Raw genomic sequence first — 16,596 nt, 5'->3', positions numbered from 1 at the left:
AAGCAAGTGGCTTGGATCATATCTCTGCTGAACATCTTAAGTATTCGAGTATGAGGATAGCTCCTCTCCTAGCTATTTGTTTTACTGGCTTTATGATTCATGGCTTGTTACCAGACTCAATGTTGTCTGTCCTGTTAGTGCCGGTCATTAAGGACAAAGCTGGTAAAGTAGGCAGCCTAAATAATTACAGGCCCATAGCTTTAGCCAGCATATTGTCAAAAGTTTTAGAAAGAGTTCTGCTGGATAGAATAAATGAGTTTGTTAACTCCACAGATAACCAGTTTGGCTTTAAAGCTAAACATGGCACTGACTTGTGCTTATAGGCCCTAAAGGAGATTGTAAACAAATATAGAGGCAAAAACTCTTCAATCCTTATGTGCTTTATTGATGCTTCCAAAGCCTTTGACCGTGTTAATCACAGAAAGCTGTTTGGTAAAATGAGTCAAAGAGGGGTGCCTGAATACATTGTTAGAATTCTGGCCTACTGGTATGCCCACCAGACTATGCAAACAAAATGGGGCAATAGGGTCTCAGCCCCATTTGGGGTTAGCAATGGTGTTAGACAAGGGGGAATTTTGTCCCCAGTCCTTTTTAATCTATATATTGATGATCTGTTTAAACAATTGAAAGCCTGTAACACTGGGTGCGTGATTGGTAATATTTTAGTGAACCATATTATGTATGCAGATGATCTTGTGGTCTTTAGTCCATCTAGCGCTGGTCTCCAGCAGCTCCTTACTATATGTTCTGTGTATGGTGTGGAACATGACATTAAATATAATGCTAGTAAGAGTGCTGTTATGATCTGTAGAACCAAAGAGGTTAAATGCCTAAAATATCCTGTTTTTAAATTGTCTGACAACAATCTTAGTGTCTGTAATAAGATAAAATATCTAGGGCATATTATTACAGAACAAATGACAGATGATGAGGATATTTATAGGCAACGACGCATGCTGTATGTACAGGCAAATATCCTCTTGCGTAAATTTGGTGCGTGTGCAGATGTGGTGAAGATGTCGCTATTTAGAGCATACTGCACACCACTCTACACTGCGCACCTGTGGTCGAACTATTTAAAGACAAGTATGCAGAGACTAAAGGTGGCATATACCGTGAGAACACTGCTAAGGCAACCTAGATGGTGTAGTGCCAGTAATATGTTTGTGGCTGCAGGAGTCAGTACTTTAGAAGCTATCCTAAGACACCACATGTATAAATTCATTTGCAGGATAAATGACTCTAAAAATGTGCTTATTGTGGCCTTGACAAACATAAGGGCTAGCACTACACGCTACGAATCCCAGCTGTGGAGACACTGGTATCGTTGTCTCGTTGTAGGACATTGATCATCTTTTAATCTGGATTTTTAACTTAAGTATTGTGGGTTTTTGTTAAATATAAATTATGATATTTTTATGTGATATACCATGATTTTATATATATTTATGATATTTGATATGCAATGCATTTTTAATGTAATGTTGCCCCTTGTCTGGACCTTGAGTCTGTAATAACGTTTATTATTATTATTATTATTATTATTATTATTATTATTATTATTAATAGATCATCAAGCATCTATTGGAATCAGATTTGTATCAATGTGCAATAGAATCATGAGGAAATTGGGCAGAAATGTGATAAAAGCAGAGGATGCTGATTTGGGAATTAGACACCAGCGAGGGTGGCAGAAACAGCCAATCACGGCTTCACAGAGGAATTTTAACGGCACTTGAGCGAAAATAATTTGAAATGATAAGGTCTGATCAGAGAGATCAGCAGGAGGCGGTGGGTCCAAGTTCATCCTTCCACTCCATAATGGCACTGAAATCGCTGGACTTCTAACATTTCAATGGTGATTGTGCTTTGTACTTCATTGATTTTGAAGCATAGAAACATAGAAACATAGAAAATAGGTGTAGGAGTAGGCCATTCGGCCCTTCGAGCTTGCACCGCCATTCAATATGATCATGGCTGATCATCCAAATCAGTATCCCGTACCTGCCTTCTCTCCATACCCCCTGATCCCTTTAGCCACAAGGGCCACATCTAACTCCCTCTTAAATATAGCCAATGAACTGGCCTCAACTACCTTCTGTGGCAGAGAATTCCAGAGATTCACCACTCTCTGTGTGAAAAATGTTTTTCTCATCTCGGTCAAGATTTTCCCCTTATCTTTAAACTGTGACCCCTTGTTCTGGACTTCCCCAACATCGGGAATAATCTTCCTGCATCTAGCCTGTCCAACCCCTGTAAGTTTTGTAAGTTTTTATAAGATCCTTGAAGCATCTTGAAGAAGAAGTCTGAAGAAGGATCTCGACCCAAAATATCACCGACCCATGTTCTCCGGAGATGCAGCCCAGCCTTCTGAATTACTTCAGCACTTTCTGTCCTTTTGTGTATTAACCAGCATCTTCAGTGCTCTTTTTCTACATTGAAGATGGTCCCAACCTGAAGAGTCGCCGATCCATGTTTAAGGTTTACTTTAGAGATGCTGCAGCAAAACAGGCCCTTCAGCCCATGGAGTCCAGGACGACTATCGATCACCCGCTCCCACTAGTTCTATATTATCCCATTTTCTTAACCACTCCCCACACACCCGGGGAGATTTTACAGAGACTAATTAAACTACAAACTAGCGCATCTATGGGATGTGGGAGGAATCCAGAGAACTCGGAGGAAACCCATGCGGTCACAGGGCGAACGTGCAAACTCCACACAGACAGCATCCGAGGTTAGGATCGAACCCGGGTCTCTGACGCTGTGAGGCAGCAGCCCTACCCGCTGCGCCACTGTGCCGCCTTCATCGATATTGGTTCCTCACCGATATGGTTGATCTTTATCATTGATGTCATTGTGTGTAGGAGATTGCTTTGCACAATGTGGTGCTCTGTTCCCTGAGGCTAACTGTAGGATCACTTTAAATTGTGTAGGAAGGAACTGCAGACGCTGGTTTAAACCATAGATAGACACAAAATGCTGGAGTAATTCAGTGAGACAGACAGTATCTCTGGTGAGAAGGAATAGGTGACGTTTCGGGTCGAGACCCTTCTTCAGACTGAGAGACTATACTGTGTCTATCTGGTTTGACATCTCTCTATATCATCGTCTATATCTCTTGTTTCCCTTTCCCGTGACTCAGTCTGAAGAAGGGTTTTGACCCGAAATGTCACATATTCCTTTTCTCCAGAGAAACTGTCTGACCCTGCTGAGTTATTCTATGAGATATTTATGTCTATCTACATTTTAAAAGGTGTCCGTTGGCTATAAGGTGCAGTGGGCAGTTGTGAGATTGTGAAAAGCCAAACCTTGCTTTAAGTTGTGGGAGTATTCTGGCTGTGTTTTGTTTTGTGAGGAAACATATATTGAAAGGACTCCTTAACAGGCATATTCACTAACTAAATGTCAAAATTAATTGGTAAAGTAAATGAAAGTAAAGTAGTTTTATCCTTGATTATTTGCGAGCTTACAGGTCAGTCACCAGGTTATGAGCAACTGACTTATGGACACCATCCGAACAAACTCGCAGAGCATTGAATTCAAAACTCTCGACATACGTACCGGCATTTGTACGTTTGTTCCCACGACCAGCAAAACTAATTACCTCGAAGGTAGACACAAAATGCTGGAGTAACTCGGCGGGACAGCCAGTTTCTCTGGAGAAAAGGAATGGGTGACGTTTTGGGTGGAGACCCTTCTTCACTTCACTTCACTCCAGAGATGCTGCCTGTCCTGCGGAGTTACTCCAGCATTTTGTGTCTACCTTCGATTTAAACCATCATCTGCAGTTTTTTCTTACACAAACTAATGACATCTCACACTCCACTTTTTGTGATTGTATTTTTTAATCATGTGTGCTTTTTGATTTCATCCATTACAATACTACAGATATATAAGGTATTGAGTATTTTTTTTGTGTGTGTTTTTTGACTTATGGACAAAATGGACAAAATGGAACTCCTTTGTTACCCGAGGACGACCAGTATTTTTTCCAGTGTGATTATGTTTTATTTCTTGGCTTCAACAAACAACATAGATATCAAATATTATGCAATAATATTCCTGATTAACCTTGACCTGACTTTCCACATCAGATTGAAGACTGGTCTATATTCTTCATTTCAAAAGATTAGCAACGATGCCAGATCAAAGATTTTTAGATGGAGCACATGTCACCAATATAAAGTGAACTGGTACCTTCCGTGGTCAGTGTTGGCTTCATCTCAGGGGCCAGAGCCTTTGTTATCTGAAGCCTTGGTCAGATTCCATTGGATGTACTGCACTGATCACACCTAAAGAGCGTTAGACCAAAAGACATAGGAGCAGAAGATAAACTCGAAAAGCTGGTGTAACTCAGTACAAACAGCATTTCTGGAGAAAAGGAATAGGTGACGTTTCGGGCTGAGACCCTTCCGAAATGTCACCTATTCCAGAATTGTTGTCTGACCCGCTGAGTTACTTCAGCTTTTTGTGTCGATCTTGGGTTTAAACCAGCATCTGCAGATCCCAGGGTCTGAAGAAGGGTTTTGGCCCGAAACGTTGCCCATTTTCTTCGCTCCATAGATGCTGCTGCACCCACTGAGTTTCTCCAGCATTTTTGTCTATCTGCAGATCCTTCCCAGACATAGGAGCAGAATTAGGTCATTCCAATTCGAATTGACTAATTGAATCTACTCTGCCATTCAGTCATGGCTGATCTATTTCCCAGATTCACCACCCTCTAGCTAAAGAAATTCCTCCTCGCTATTCTGAAAGGTACGCCCTTTCATTCTGTGGCTCTAGGCTCTCCTATCACTGGCAACATCCTTTCCACATCCACTTTATCCAGACCATTCATTATCCAGTAGATTTCAATGAGCCCGAAATATGTGCAGATCAGAGCAATCCGATTGACTGAGGGGGAACCTCATTGAAACTTACCGAATAGTGAATGGCCTGGATAGAGAGGATGTTACCATTAGTGGAAGTTTAGGACCAGAGGCCCTACCCTCAGAATAAAAGGATGTACCTTTAGAAAGATGGGGAGGAATTTATTTTGTCAGACGGTGGTGAATCTGTAGAATTCATGGCCACAGAAAGCTGTGGAGGTCGTCAATGGATATTTATAAGGAGGAGATTGACAAATTCTTGACTAGGTCGGATGTCAGGGGTTTTAGATGGAAGGCAGGAGAGTGGAGTTGAGAAGGAAAGGTAGATCCGCCACGATTGAATGGCGAAGTTAGCTTGATGGGCCGAATGGCCTAATTCTGCTCCTATGCTTTATGACACCAATGTTGCGAGGTTTAAACTGAGGAATGATCTCAGCCTGTGTTCCAATTGATTTGAAGAGGCGATTTAATAAAAATGGTGAAAAGATAAATGGAGAACAGATGCAACGAAGCTATTGAACAATATACCATGTGATTAAAACCCAGGCAGAATTCTGGGGGGCGGGAAGATGACTGTTTACTTTAGCTTGCCGCTTTGTGACTGAGCCTGTGTATTGTTCCACTTCACCAGGTGTAGATGCTGCCAGAGGACGGTGGCAGGACACAGAGACGTGGTCAGAGCGTGTGTGTCCGTGCTGTAAGCCCGCTCCATCCCACTGGTTTCTGCCCCGGGTGCTCTGCTGTCCACTGCAGTCGGCACATCAGTGGCACTGAGGTACGTTGTATCACGTGACGGGCGGGCAGGCGGGCACGCGATGTGGGCAGGGTGGACGCTTCTCCGGGATTGCACTTGGTCAATTGCATCGCAAGCTGTCTCATTCTCACCTTGGTCTGCGGTAGCATGAAGTTGACCACAGGCATGTTATCCAAGTACCTACATTTATCGACAGCCGTGCTTGTTTGAACGTTTCTTTTGAATGCAGGAATTTAAGATTCCTTACAAATTGCAACATATGGACCTTTTATAGTAAAAAGAGTTAGAACGGAGATGAGGAAAACGTTTTCACCCAGAGAGTTGTGAATCTGTGGATGCTTTTAACGAGAGAGTTAGGTATGGCTCTTAAACATAGCGGAGTCAGGGGATATGGGGCGAAGGCAGGAATGAGTCAGGTTCGACCCGGGTCTCCTACACTGACTCGCTCGCCCTCCCACCCACCCACCCACCCACCCACCATTGCATGCACCCGGTCCTCCCACCATTGCATGCACCCACCCTCTTGCCAGTGCAGGCACCCATCCGTCCTGCCGCTTCCCAGCCCACCCATTCCTTTGCACTATGCCTCTCTTTTGCCGACAAGAGCTCCCTCTCATCCATCACATTTTCCCTCCCTTCCTCCCTGTCCCTCACTCATGCCCTCCCACCCCCAGCACGTGCATCCTCCCTGTACATCCCATCGTCCCGCGCCCTCTCTCCTTTCTTCCTCTTGTCTTGTCCTTCCTAACTCCCTCCCTCTTGCTCCAGTGACACTCACTCCCCCACTCACTGTCCACCCCCCGCTCACCCCTGACTAGTTTAGTTTTAGTATATTGTCACGTGTACAGAGGTACAGTGAAAAGCTGAAGACGTCTGAAGAAGGGTCTCGAAACGTCACCTGGAGTCCTTTTCTCCAGAGACTCTGCCTGACCCGCTGAGTTACTCTGTCATTTTGTGTCTATCTTCAGTTTAAACCAGCATCTGCAGTTCCTTCCTACAAGGAAAAGCTTTTTGTTGTATGTTATCCAGCCTGCAAAAAGACTATACACTGTCCTCAGTGTATAGATAGAGGATAAAGGGTATAACGTTTAGTGCAAGATAATGTCTGACAAAAGATAGACTGAAGGTCTCCAATGAGGGAGATGGGAGATCAGGACTGCTCTCTAGTTGGTGATGGGATGATTCAGTTGCCTGATAACAGCGAGGAAGATATTTTCCCTGAATCAGGGGGTATGCTTTTTCACACTTCTGTACATCTTGCCTGATTGGAGAGGGGAGAAGAGAGAGAATAACTTGTCACTGATTATGCTGGTGGCCATGCCGAGGCAGCGTGAAGTGTGGATGGAGTCGATGGAAGTGAGGTTGGTTTGTGTGATGGTCTGGGCTCTGTCCATAGTACTCTGCAATTTCTTGTGGTTTTGGATGGAGCTGTTCCCAAACCAAGCTGTGATGCATCCTGATAAAATGCTTTCTGTGGTGCAACTGGAGAAGTTGGTGAGGATTAACTTTCTAAGGAAGTCGAGGCGTGGATGTGCTTTCTTGCTCATTGCTTCCACTGGGCTGGTCCAGGGCAAGTTGCTGGTGATATTTATTCATTAGAACTTGAAGCTTTCAACATCTCCACGTCAGCATCATCAATGTTGTAGATGTATATGTACCACCTTACTTCCCGAAGCCCATCACTATCTCCTTTGTCTAGCGGACATTGGTTGTTGCCTTGGCACCAGGCTACAAAGTTCTCAGTCTCCATCTCAATCTCTGTCAGTCTTTTACATTTGGAAAAGCATTTTTAATTTAATTTAGTTTAGAGATACAGCACAGAAACAGGCCCTTCGGCCCACCGGGTCTGCACTGACCAGCGATCCCCACATATTAACACTCCTACACACACCAGGAACAATTTTCACATTTACCAAGCCAATTTACCTATAATCCTGTACGTGTTTGGTGTGTTAGAGGAAACCGACTATCTCAGAGACAAACCACGCAGGTCACGGGGAGAATGTACAAACTCCGTACAGACAGCACCCGTAGTTGGGCTCGAACCCGGGTCTCCGGCGCTGTAAGCGCTGTAAGGCAGCAGCTCTACCACTTCACTACCGTGCTGCCTTTATAAGTTAATTGAGTTTTCTTAATTTTCTGCAGTTTGGTTAGTTTGTAGATTTTCGATTGTTTTGAACGTCAGACATTCAAAGGTTTAATGTTTGGCTACATTAGGCATGACTGATTGGTTGCCAAGCACCTTTTCATCAGTTTTGCCCTTCTCTTCCCTTGCTCCGGAGACCTGTGAATGCCAAACATTCTGCTTTTATACTCCATGGAAATGGAGTGTTATCAGGATTAGGTGGAAAAGTGTCTTGGCTGAAGATGAGATTGCCTGGAATAGAGCAGGGCCGGTCTGCGGGGCTGTCTGGTCAATTCCTGCTCCCATCTCTTATCTGTAGTTTAGTTTAGTTTAGAGATACAGCATGGAAACAGGCCCACCGACCAGTGATACCCGCACATTAACACTATCACTATCCTACGCACACTAGGGACAATTTACAAATATAGCAAGCCAATTAGCCTACAAACATGCACATCTTTGGATTGTGGGAGGAATCCAGAGAAAACCAATGCAGGTCTCATAGAAAATACCATTCGGTCCTTCGAGCCAACGCCTCCATTCAATATGAGCATGGCTGATCATCCTAAATCAGTACCCCATTCCTGCTTTCTCCCTATATCCTTTGATTCCGTTAGCCCTAAGAGCTGTATCTAACTCTCTTGAAAACATCCAGTGAATTGGCCTCCTCTGCCTTTTGTGGCAGAGAATTCGACAGATTCACAACTCTGGGTGAAGAAATTTCTCCTCATCTCAGTCTTAAATGGCCTCCTCCTTATTCTTAAACTGTGATGCCTGGTTCTGGACTCCCCCAATATCGAGAACATTTTTTCCGCTTCTAGCCTGTCCAATCCCTTAAGAATTGTATATGTTTCTATGAGGTTCCCTCTCATCCTAAATTCCAATGAATTTCAGCCCAGTCGATCCATTCTTTCATCACATGTCAGCCTCGCCATCCCAGGAATTAACGCTGCACTCCCTTCCTCAATAGCAAGAATGTCCTTACTCAAATTAGGAGATCAAAACTATGCACAATTCTCCAGGCATAGCCTCACCAGGGCCCTGTACAACTACAGAAGGATCTCTTTGCTCCTATACGCAAATCCTCTCGCTCTGAAGGCCAACATGCGATTCCTACTGGATTTTTTTGATTTTCAACTGAAGGTGAACTTCTTAAACAAACTTCCCTTTGTGCTTTCTCATGCTGGTGAGCAGCTAGTTAAATCCTTTGAGTTGATGATTAAAACCTTGTGGAGAACATGGGCAGGAATTATGCAAACCTTGACCCATTATAAGTCTGGATGGCACAGGATGTCTGAATAAGTAAACTTCAAACTGCTCTTGACACAATGCAGGTGTCACCTTGTACAAAGCTGAGGAACCACAGTTCTCTCAAATCAACTTCTAATGACTAAGGGGTGAGAATCCCTTCTCTTCCCCCCCCCCCCCCTCTCTTATTTATAGGATCATGGCTGATCTTCTGCCTGTTTTTTTCTTTTTCTTTTTGCTCCACCTTTCTTCTCCCCGCTACAATCAGTCTGAAGAAGGGTCCCGACCTAAACTGACCCACTGAGTTACTCCAATACTTTGTGTCTTTTCAGAATCATTGAGTCATGCAGCGTAGACTCTTTGGCCCAACTTGCCCACACTGACCAATATGTCTCATCTATACTAGTCCCATCTGCCTGCTTTTGACCCATACCCCTCTAAACCTGTCCTATCCATGTACCTGTCTAAATGTTTGCGATAGTACCTGCCTCAATTGCCTCCTCCAGCAGCTCATTCCATACACCGACCACCATTTGTGTGAAAATGTTACCACCTCAAGTTCCTATTAAATCTTCTCCCCTCTTGAATGCCAATTATTTTTTTAGATATCTCCAACTTTGAGATTTTGTGAAAACATATGCACAAGATTGTTCTCTTATGGATCCTGATATATTAGATGACTGTTTGAATAGACATGCCGATACAAGCAAGTTGATATCTTACATTTATAATACCCTTCTAAATATTGACACTCCACCTTCTGAGATTTATAGGCGAGCATGGGAGGACGAGCTGGGTCAACTCATTTCGAAAGATATATGGGATGAAAGCCTACAATACATACATTACTGTTCTTTAAGTGCCAGGCATTGCCTGATACAATATTGCATAGGTTATACTACTCAAAGACCAAATTGAACAAGATCTTCCCAACTGCTTCTCCTCTTTGTGATAAACGTCACTTTCAAGAAGCCACCCTAACTCACACTTTTGTATCCGGTATAAAAATACAAAACTTCTGGATGGAAATATTCAATATTATTTCTAAAACACATAAAACTCCATGGAGCCAGATCAAAAACTAATAATATTAGGAATGTCGGAAGGCTGCGCTAATCTGAAACGATATTTCAAATACGCTTCTTTGACTAGGGTTTAATAACTGCGAAAAAACTTATACTTAAATTCCGGAAAAAGATAACAGTCCCCACAGTGAAGATGTGGATCACAGAAATGACCGAGACACTACATCTTAAAAAAATAAGGCTTGTCTTGACTGACAAACCAGATCAATTTTCAAAAATATGGTCTCCTTTTTTTGAATTTCTTCAACAACATAATGGTTGAACACAAATTCAAAACCAATGGTAGGGCTGGGTGAGCGGGCGTACGGAACGGTAGCGGGATATATCCGCTTCTTTTTCACTTTTTTTTTCCTTGCTTTTTTTCCTCTTTTCTTCTTTCCTTTTTTCCCTTTTTTTCCTTTCCTATTTAGTTAATAGTTTATAAAATGTTAAAACTGAAGACGTATGAAAATTGTATAACTGCTATGTCGATCTTTTTTTTGTACAATTGCTTCCAACAAAAATAAAAAATAAATAAATAGGTCTTTCCCCCTCACCTTAAACCTACAGTGACCTCCATAATATTAGGGACAAAGACGCGACTTGAGGAGACTACTCACGACCATACAGGCGTCACCCCGCGACCATGTGGCGACAGCCTAGTCGCCTGTTGTCACTGAAGGAATCGCCCAAGTGGGACGGGCTTTCTGACTCTAGTGTAGGTTGAGGCGATGGGTGGTTGGGAGGGGCAGACTGTTTTGACTGCTGACTAATTTCCTTCAACTCATTTTGGCTAGCCCTTTAATTCCCTAGTGTATTCAGACAGTTAAGTGGGCCAAATAATTATTTATTAGCTCAGCCATTTCCTTATTTAGTTTAGTTTAGAGATACATGCGGTAACAGGCCCTACGGCCCACTGAGTCGGCGCCGACCAGCGATCCATGCTCACTTACACCATCCTACACACACTAGAGACAATTTAAATTTATACCAAGCTAATCAACCTACAAACCTGTGCGTCTTTGGAGTGTGGGAGAAAACCAGAGATCCCGGAGAAAACCCGCGCAGGCCACGGTGAGAACGTACAAACTCCGAACAGACAGCACCCATAGTTAGGATCGAACCTGGCTCACTGGCGCTGTAAGGTGGCAACTCTACCGCTGCGCCATGGCGCCAACCTCATATTTCTTAATATTAATTTTCCTGTAACGCTGTAAGTGGCCTGCATTTGTCTTAACTCACTTTCCTTTTTATTTACCAGTAAAGTCTCTAATAGTCTCTGTTTATGTTTCTTGCCAGTCAAACTCTTATTTTTTATCTTTTGTCAGTTTCTTGGTCCTCCTCGAGCTGAGTTTCTAAATTCACTCGATTCTCAGGCCTGCTACTATTTCTGACATCTTTGCAAGGTTCTATTACTTTAATATTGTAACTATCAATGTCACAAGGAAACTAGAGTTTATTTATCGCAATGTTAAGAATAAGCAATTAAAATGGAGACACAGGAACTGCAGACTCTGAAATCTTGAGCAAAACACAGTGTTGGAGTAACTCAGCGGGTCAGGCAGCATCTCTGGAGGGAGTGGGCAGTTGATGTTTTGTGTTAGGAGCCCTTGACAACGAGTACCGTCTGTACAGCATTTGTACGTTCTCCCTATGACCTCGTGAGTTTCCTCTGGGTACCCTGGTTTCCTCCCACACTCCATAGACATGCTGGTTTTTCTGGTAATTGGCTTCTGTAGATTGACCCAAGATAGCGTAAGGGTGATTGTGGGCTGAAGGGCCTAGCTTGTACAAGTAGTGGGTGACACATTGACACTGCTGGTAGAGCTTCTGCCTCACAGCAGCAGAGATGCTGGCTTGATCCTGACCTCTGGCGGTGTCTGCGTGTCCTTTGCATGTTCTCCCTGTGACCGCTTGGGTTTCCTTTGGGTGTTCCAGTTTCCTCGCACACGCCAAAGACACGCATGCTTGTAGGTTAATGGCCCTTTGTAAAATGAAAATTGTGGGGCGTGGCTGAGTAAGTGGGAGAACATAGAACTAGTGTGAACGTAGGCCCGATGATCAGTCTAGACTCATAGGCATAGAGCCAGAGAGAGATACAGCATGGCAACAGGCCCTTCGGTCCAACTTGCCCACAATGGCCAACAATGTCCCAGCTGCACTAGTCCCACTTACATGCGCTTGGTCCATATCCCTCCAAACCTGTCCTGTCCATGTACCTGTCTAACTGTTTCTCAAACGTTGGGATAGTCCCAGCCTGAACTACCTCTTCTGGCACCAAACCCTGAGGCACACCACGAGTCACAGGCCTCCAGTCCAAGAAGAAAATACACCCATACAACCAACAAAAAGTTACCCCTCGGATTCCTATTAAATCTTTTCCCCTTCACCTTGAACCTATATCCTCTGGTCCTCGATTCCCCTACTCTGGGCAAGAGACTCTCTGCATCTACCAGATCTATTCCTCTCATGATTCTGTACACCTTTATAAGATCACCCCTCATCCTCCTGCACACCATGGAATAGAGACCCAGCCTACTCAATCTCTCCCTATAGCTCACACCCTCTAGTCCTGGCAACATCCTCGTAAATCTTTTCTGAACCCTTTCAAGCATGACAATATCTTTCCTATAATATGGTGCCCAGAACTGAACACAATATTCCAAATGCAATCTCACCAACGTCTTATACAACTGCAACATGACCTCCCAACTTCTATACTCAATACTCTGATTGATCAAGGCCAAAGTGCCAAAAGCCTTTTTGACCAACTTATCTACCTGCGACTCGACCTTCAAGGAACCATGCACCTGTACTCCTAGATCCCTCTGCTCTACAACACTACCCAGACGTCTACCATTTACTGTGTAGGTCCTGCCCTGGTTCGGCGTCCCAAAATGCAACACCTCACACCTCTCTGTATTAAATTCCATCAACCATTCCTCCACCCACCTGGCCAATCGATCCAGATCCTGCTGCAATCTTTCACAACCATCCTCACTATCTGCAAAACCACTCAGCAAACTGCCCTGTATGTTCTCATTCAAATCATTGATGTGGATGACAAAAAGTAACTGGCCCAGCACCGAACCCTGAGGCACACCACGAGTCACAGGCCTCCAGTCCAAGAAGAAAATTCCACCATGTTTCCTTCCATGGAGCCAATTTGCTGTCCATTCAGCTATCTCTCCTTGAATCCCATGTGATCTAACCTTAAAGAGCAGCCTACCATGCGGAACCTTGCTGAATGCCTCACTGAAATCCATGTACGCAACATTTACAGCTCTGCCCTCATCGACCTTTTTTCTCACGTCTTCAAAAAATTCAATCATATTTGTGAGACCTGACCTCCCACCTCGACTCAGTGGACCAAAGGGCCTGTTTTCATGCTTCTCTAAACCTGTCCCTACACCCCCTCATCATGGCCCAGGGACATAAACAGCCCCAGCATGTGAGGCAGAGATGCAACCCCTCCTCCTCCCAGCTCCTCTGTTCTATCCGCTCTTCTCAAAGCAGCTTCGAGGTCGAATGGAAGACTTTCTTGTCACATGACTAGGCACAGTAAGATTCTTTGCTTGCATGCCCAATGTATCCAAAATAGAACCAAGCGTGGACATGCCGACCATTTTGTCGTGGCCTGTTCCATATGGCCATCTTGAACTCCTGGTTGTGTTCCTTCACCTTCCCCTAGTTAACAATGATCTATTCTACATTTTCCTTGATTCCCATCCCCTTTGGTGTCTCGTTTGCAAACCTTGCCCTCCCTTATCTCTGTGTCTCCCTCTCCCCTGCCTCTCAGTCTGAAGAAGTGTCTCGACCCGAAACGTCACCCATTCCTTCTCTCCAGGGATGGTGCCCGCCCCGCTGAGTTACTCCAGCATTTAAAATACAATACAATACAATACAATTTTATTGTCATTTGAGCCTCAGTGAGGCTCAAACGAAATTTCGTTTCCACAGCCATACAAACAGACAATTTCTAGACATACACACAATTTAGTTCACACAAACATCCATCACAGTGGACCCACTGTGATGGAAGGCAAAAGTCTTTTCTCTCCCCTGTTCTCCATGTCTCTCCCGATGTCGAAGCCCCAGGCGGGCGATGATAAGTCCCACGGCCATTTTAGGCCGTTCCGGGCGATTTACGGCCCCGCTCCTGGTCTAGAAGTCTCGAAGTTGGAGCCCCCGGCGGGCGCTGGAATATCCCACGGCCATGAAGCCGCGCTGGGCGATGTATGACCCCGCTCCGGGTCGTTCCAACCCCGCGACACGGGCTGGAGAAGTCGCGTTGCGGGAGCTCCGGGAAGCGGTCTCTCTCTCCACCCGGACCCGTGAGCTCCCGATGTCCCGACAGTCCACCGGACCTGCGGCTGCCTTGCTGGAGCCTCCGGGCCCCAGGAGTCGAGTCACAGCAGCGAGTCACCACCGCTCCCCACGTTCCGAGGCCGGCCAGCCCCACGATGGTGAGTAGTCCGCAGCTCCACAGTCTCCCGAGCTCCCGGGTCATTCAGGCTGGAGGTCATTTTGTGTCTATCTTCGATTTAAACCGGCATCTGCAGTTCCTTCATACACATCATGTGGGTTTTGTCCGGTTGCTCTGGTTTCCAAAGATATGCAGGTTTGTAGGGTATTTGGCTTCGGCAAAATAGTAATTTGTCCCAAGAATGTAGGATAGTGTTAAGGGCCTGTCCCACTAGCATGCGACTGCATGCGGCAAGCACGACCTAAAGGGCCTGTGCTACGAGCATGCGACTGCATGCGGCAAGCGCGAGCAAACCAGAAGCGGGGGCCGTGCGGAGGTCGAGTGAATAACATGAAGTTCGAGCGGAGACCGCGGGAAGTTCGCGCATGACGTACGGCGTCGAGGCGGCTGCGGGCCGGCAGGCCGTCGCCGCGCGGAATTTTTGAACACGGTCAGTTTTTCGGAGCCCAGCCGATGTCGGGACCAGCTCCGCACAACACCATACGGCTCCGGCGGTCGAAGTGAGACCGGCCCCGCGAGGCCGTACGGCTCAAGCGACCACGTTAGGTCGCGCTTGCCGCATGGAGTCACATGCTCGTGGGACAGGCCCTATAGTGTACGGGTTGATCGCTGGTCGGCGTGGACTCGGTGGGCTGAAGGGACTGTTTCTGTGCTGTATCTCTAAAGTCTGAACCCTGTGGTATGAACATTGAATTTTCTAATTCAATTAGACTATTGTTATTGTTGCACTAATTTTGTTTGTTTTGTGTACATATGTGGGCGTGTGTGTGTGTGTCTATATAAATATATACAGTGTACTGGAACAAAGTTTAGTGTATGTAGATATACACATACTCACATATATATGTATGTATACACACACACACACACGTATATATACATATATATAATATGTGTGTGTATGTATATGTGTGTGTGTGTGTATACAATGCCCTCCATAATGTTTGGGACAAAGACCCATCATTCATTTATTTGTCTCTGTACTCCACAAGTTGAGATTTATAATAGAAAAAATCACATGTGGTTAAAGTATACATTGTCAGATATTAATAAAGGCAATTTTTATACATTTTGGTTTCACCATGTAGAAATTACAGCTGTGCTTATTCATAGTCCCCCCCCCATTTCAGGGCACCATAATGTTTGGGACACCCGGCTTCACAGGCGTTTGTAATTGCTCAAGTGTGTTTAAATGCCTCCTTAATGCAGGTATAAGAGAGCTCTCAGCACCTAGTCTTTCCTCCAATTTTCTATCACATTTGGGAACTTTTATTGCTGTTTATCAACATGAGGACCAAGGTTCTGCCAATGAAAGTCAAAGAAGCCATTATGAAACTGAGAAACAAGAATAAACCTGTTAGTGACATCATCCAAACCATATGCTTACCAAAATCAACTGTTTGGAACATCATTAAGAAGAGAGTGAGCACTGGTGAGCTTACTAATCGCAAAGGGACTGGCAGGCCAAGGAAGACCTCCACAGCTGATGACAGAAGAATTCTATCTATAATAAGGAACAATCCCCAAACATCTGTCTGACAGATCAGAAACACTATTCAGGAGTCAGGTGTGGATTTGTCAATGACCACTGTCCGCAGAAGACTTCATGATCAGATATACAGAGGTTACACTACAAGATGCAAACCACTGGTTAGCTGCAAAAATAGGATGGCCGGGTTACAGTTTGCCAAGTACTTAAAAGATCAACCACAGTTCTGGAAAAATGTCTTGTGGACAGATGAGACGAAGATTAACTTATATCAGAGTGATGGCAAGAGCAAAGTATGGAGGAGAGAAGGAACTGCTCACAATTGGTACAGTTAGATTTGAGTTACCATACAACCATATAAATAAAAAGAAAACAATACACGATAGAATTTGACATGAACACAACATAATCAAAGTTTCCCACTGTGAGGGAAGGCAATAAAGTTCAGTCATCTTCCTCTTTGTTCACCCGTGGTTGGGGCCTTTGTGCCCTCGGCAGGTGCCGGGCAGCCCGATATTCAAGCCCTCTCGCCGGGATGATCGGAGCTACGACGTCGGAA

The 16,596-nt window shown here is 44.7% G+C and overlaps 1 protein-coding gene across 3 annotated transcripts in view; it reads left to right on the top strand.

The window, feature by feature from the left end:
• The window catches only part of LOC116991359 (CMP-N-acetylneuraminate-beta-galactosamide-alpha-2,3-sialyltransferase 4-like), a 161,456-nt gene that overhangs the window by 43,844 nt on the left and 101,016 nt on the right, over positions 1 to 16,596 (top strand). For all 3 annotated transcript variants that reach the window (XR_004416769.1, XM_033049938.1, XM_033049939.1), the window contains exon 2: positions 5,503 to 5,646. The gene's annotated coding sequence lies outside the window, so the exon portion shown is untranslated. The remainder of the gene's footprint in view (positions 1 to 5,502; positions 5,647 to 16,596) is intronic.

This window comes from Amblyraja radiata, chromosome 33 (genome assembly GCF_010909765.2).
Source record: "Amblyraja radiata isolate CabotCenter1 chromosome 33, sAmbRad1.1.pri, whole genome shotgun sequence".
Classification (NCBI taxonomy): Eukaryota; Metazoa; Chordata; class Chondrichthyes; order Rajiformes; family Rajidae; genus Amblyraja; species Amblyraja radiata.
This window is presented reverse-complemented; position numbering and strand designations above follow the sequence as displayed.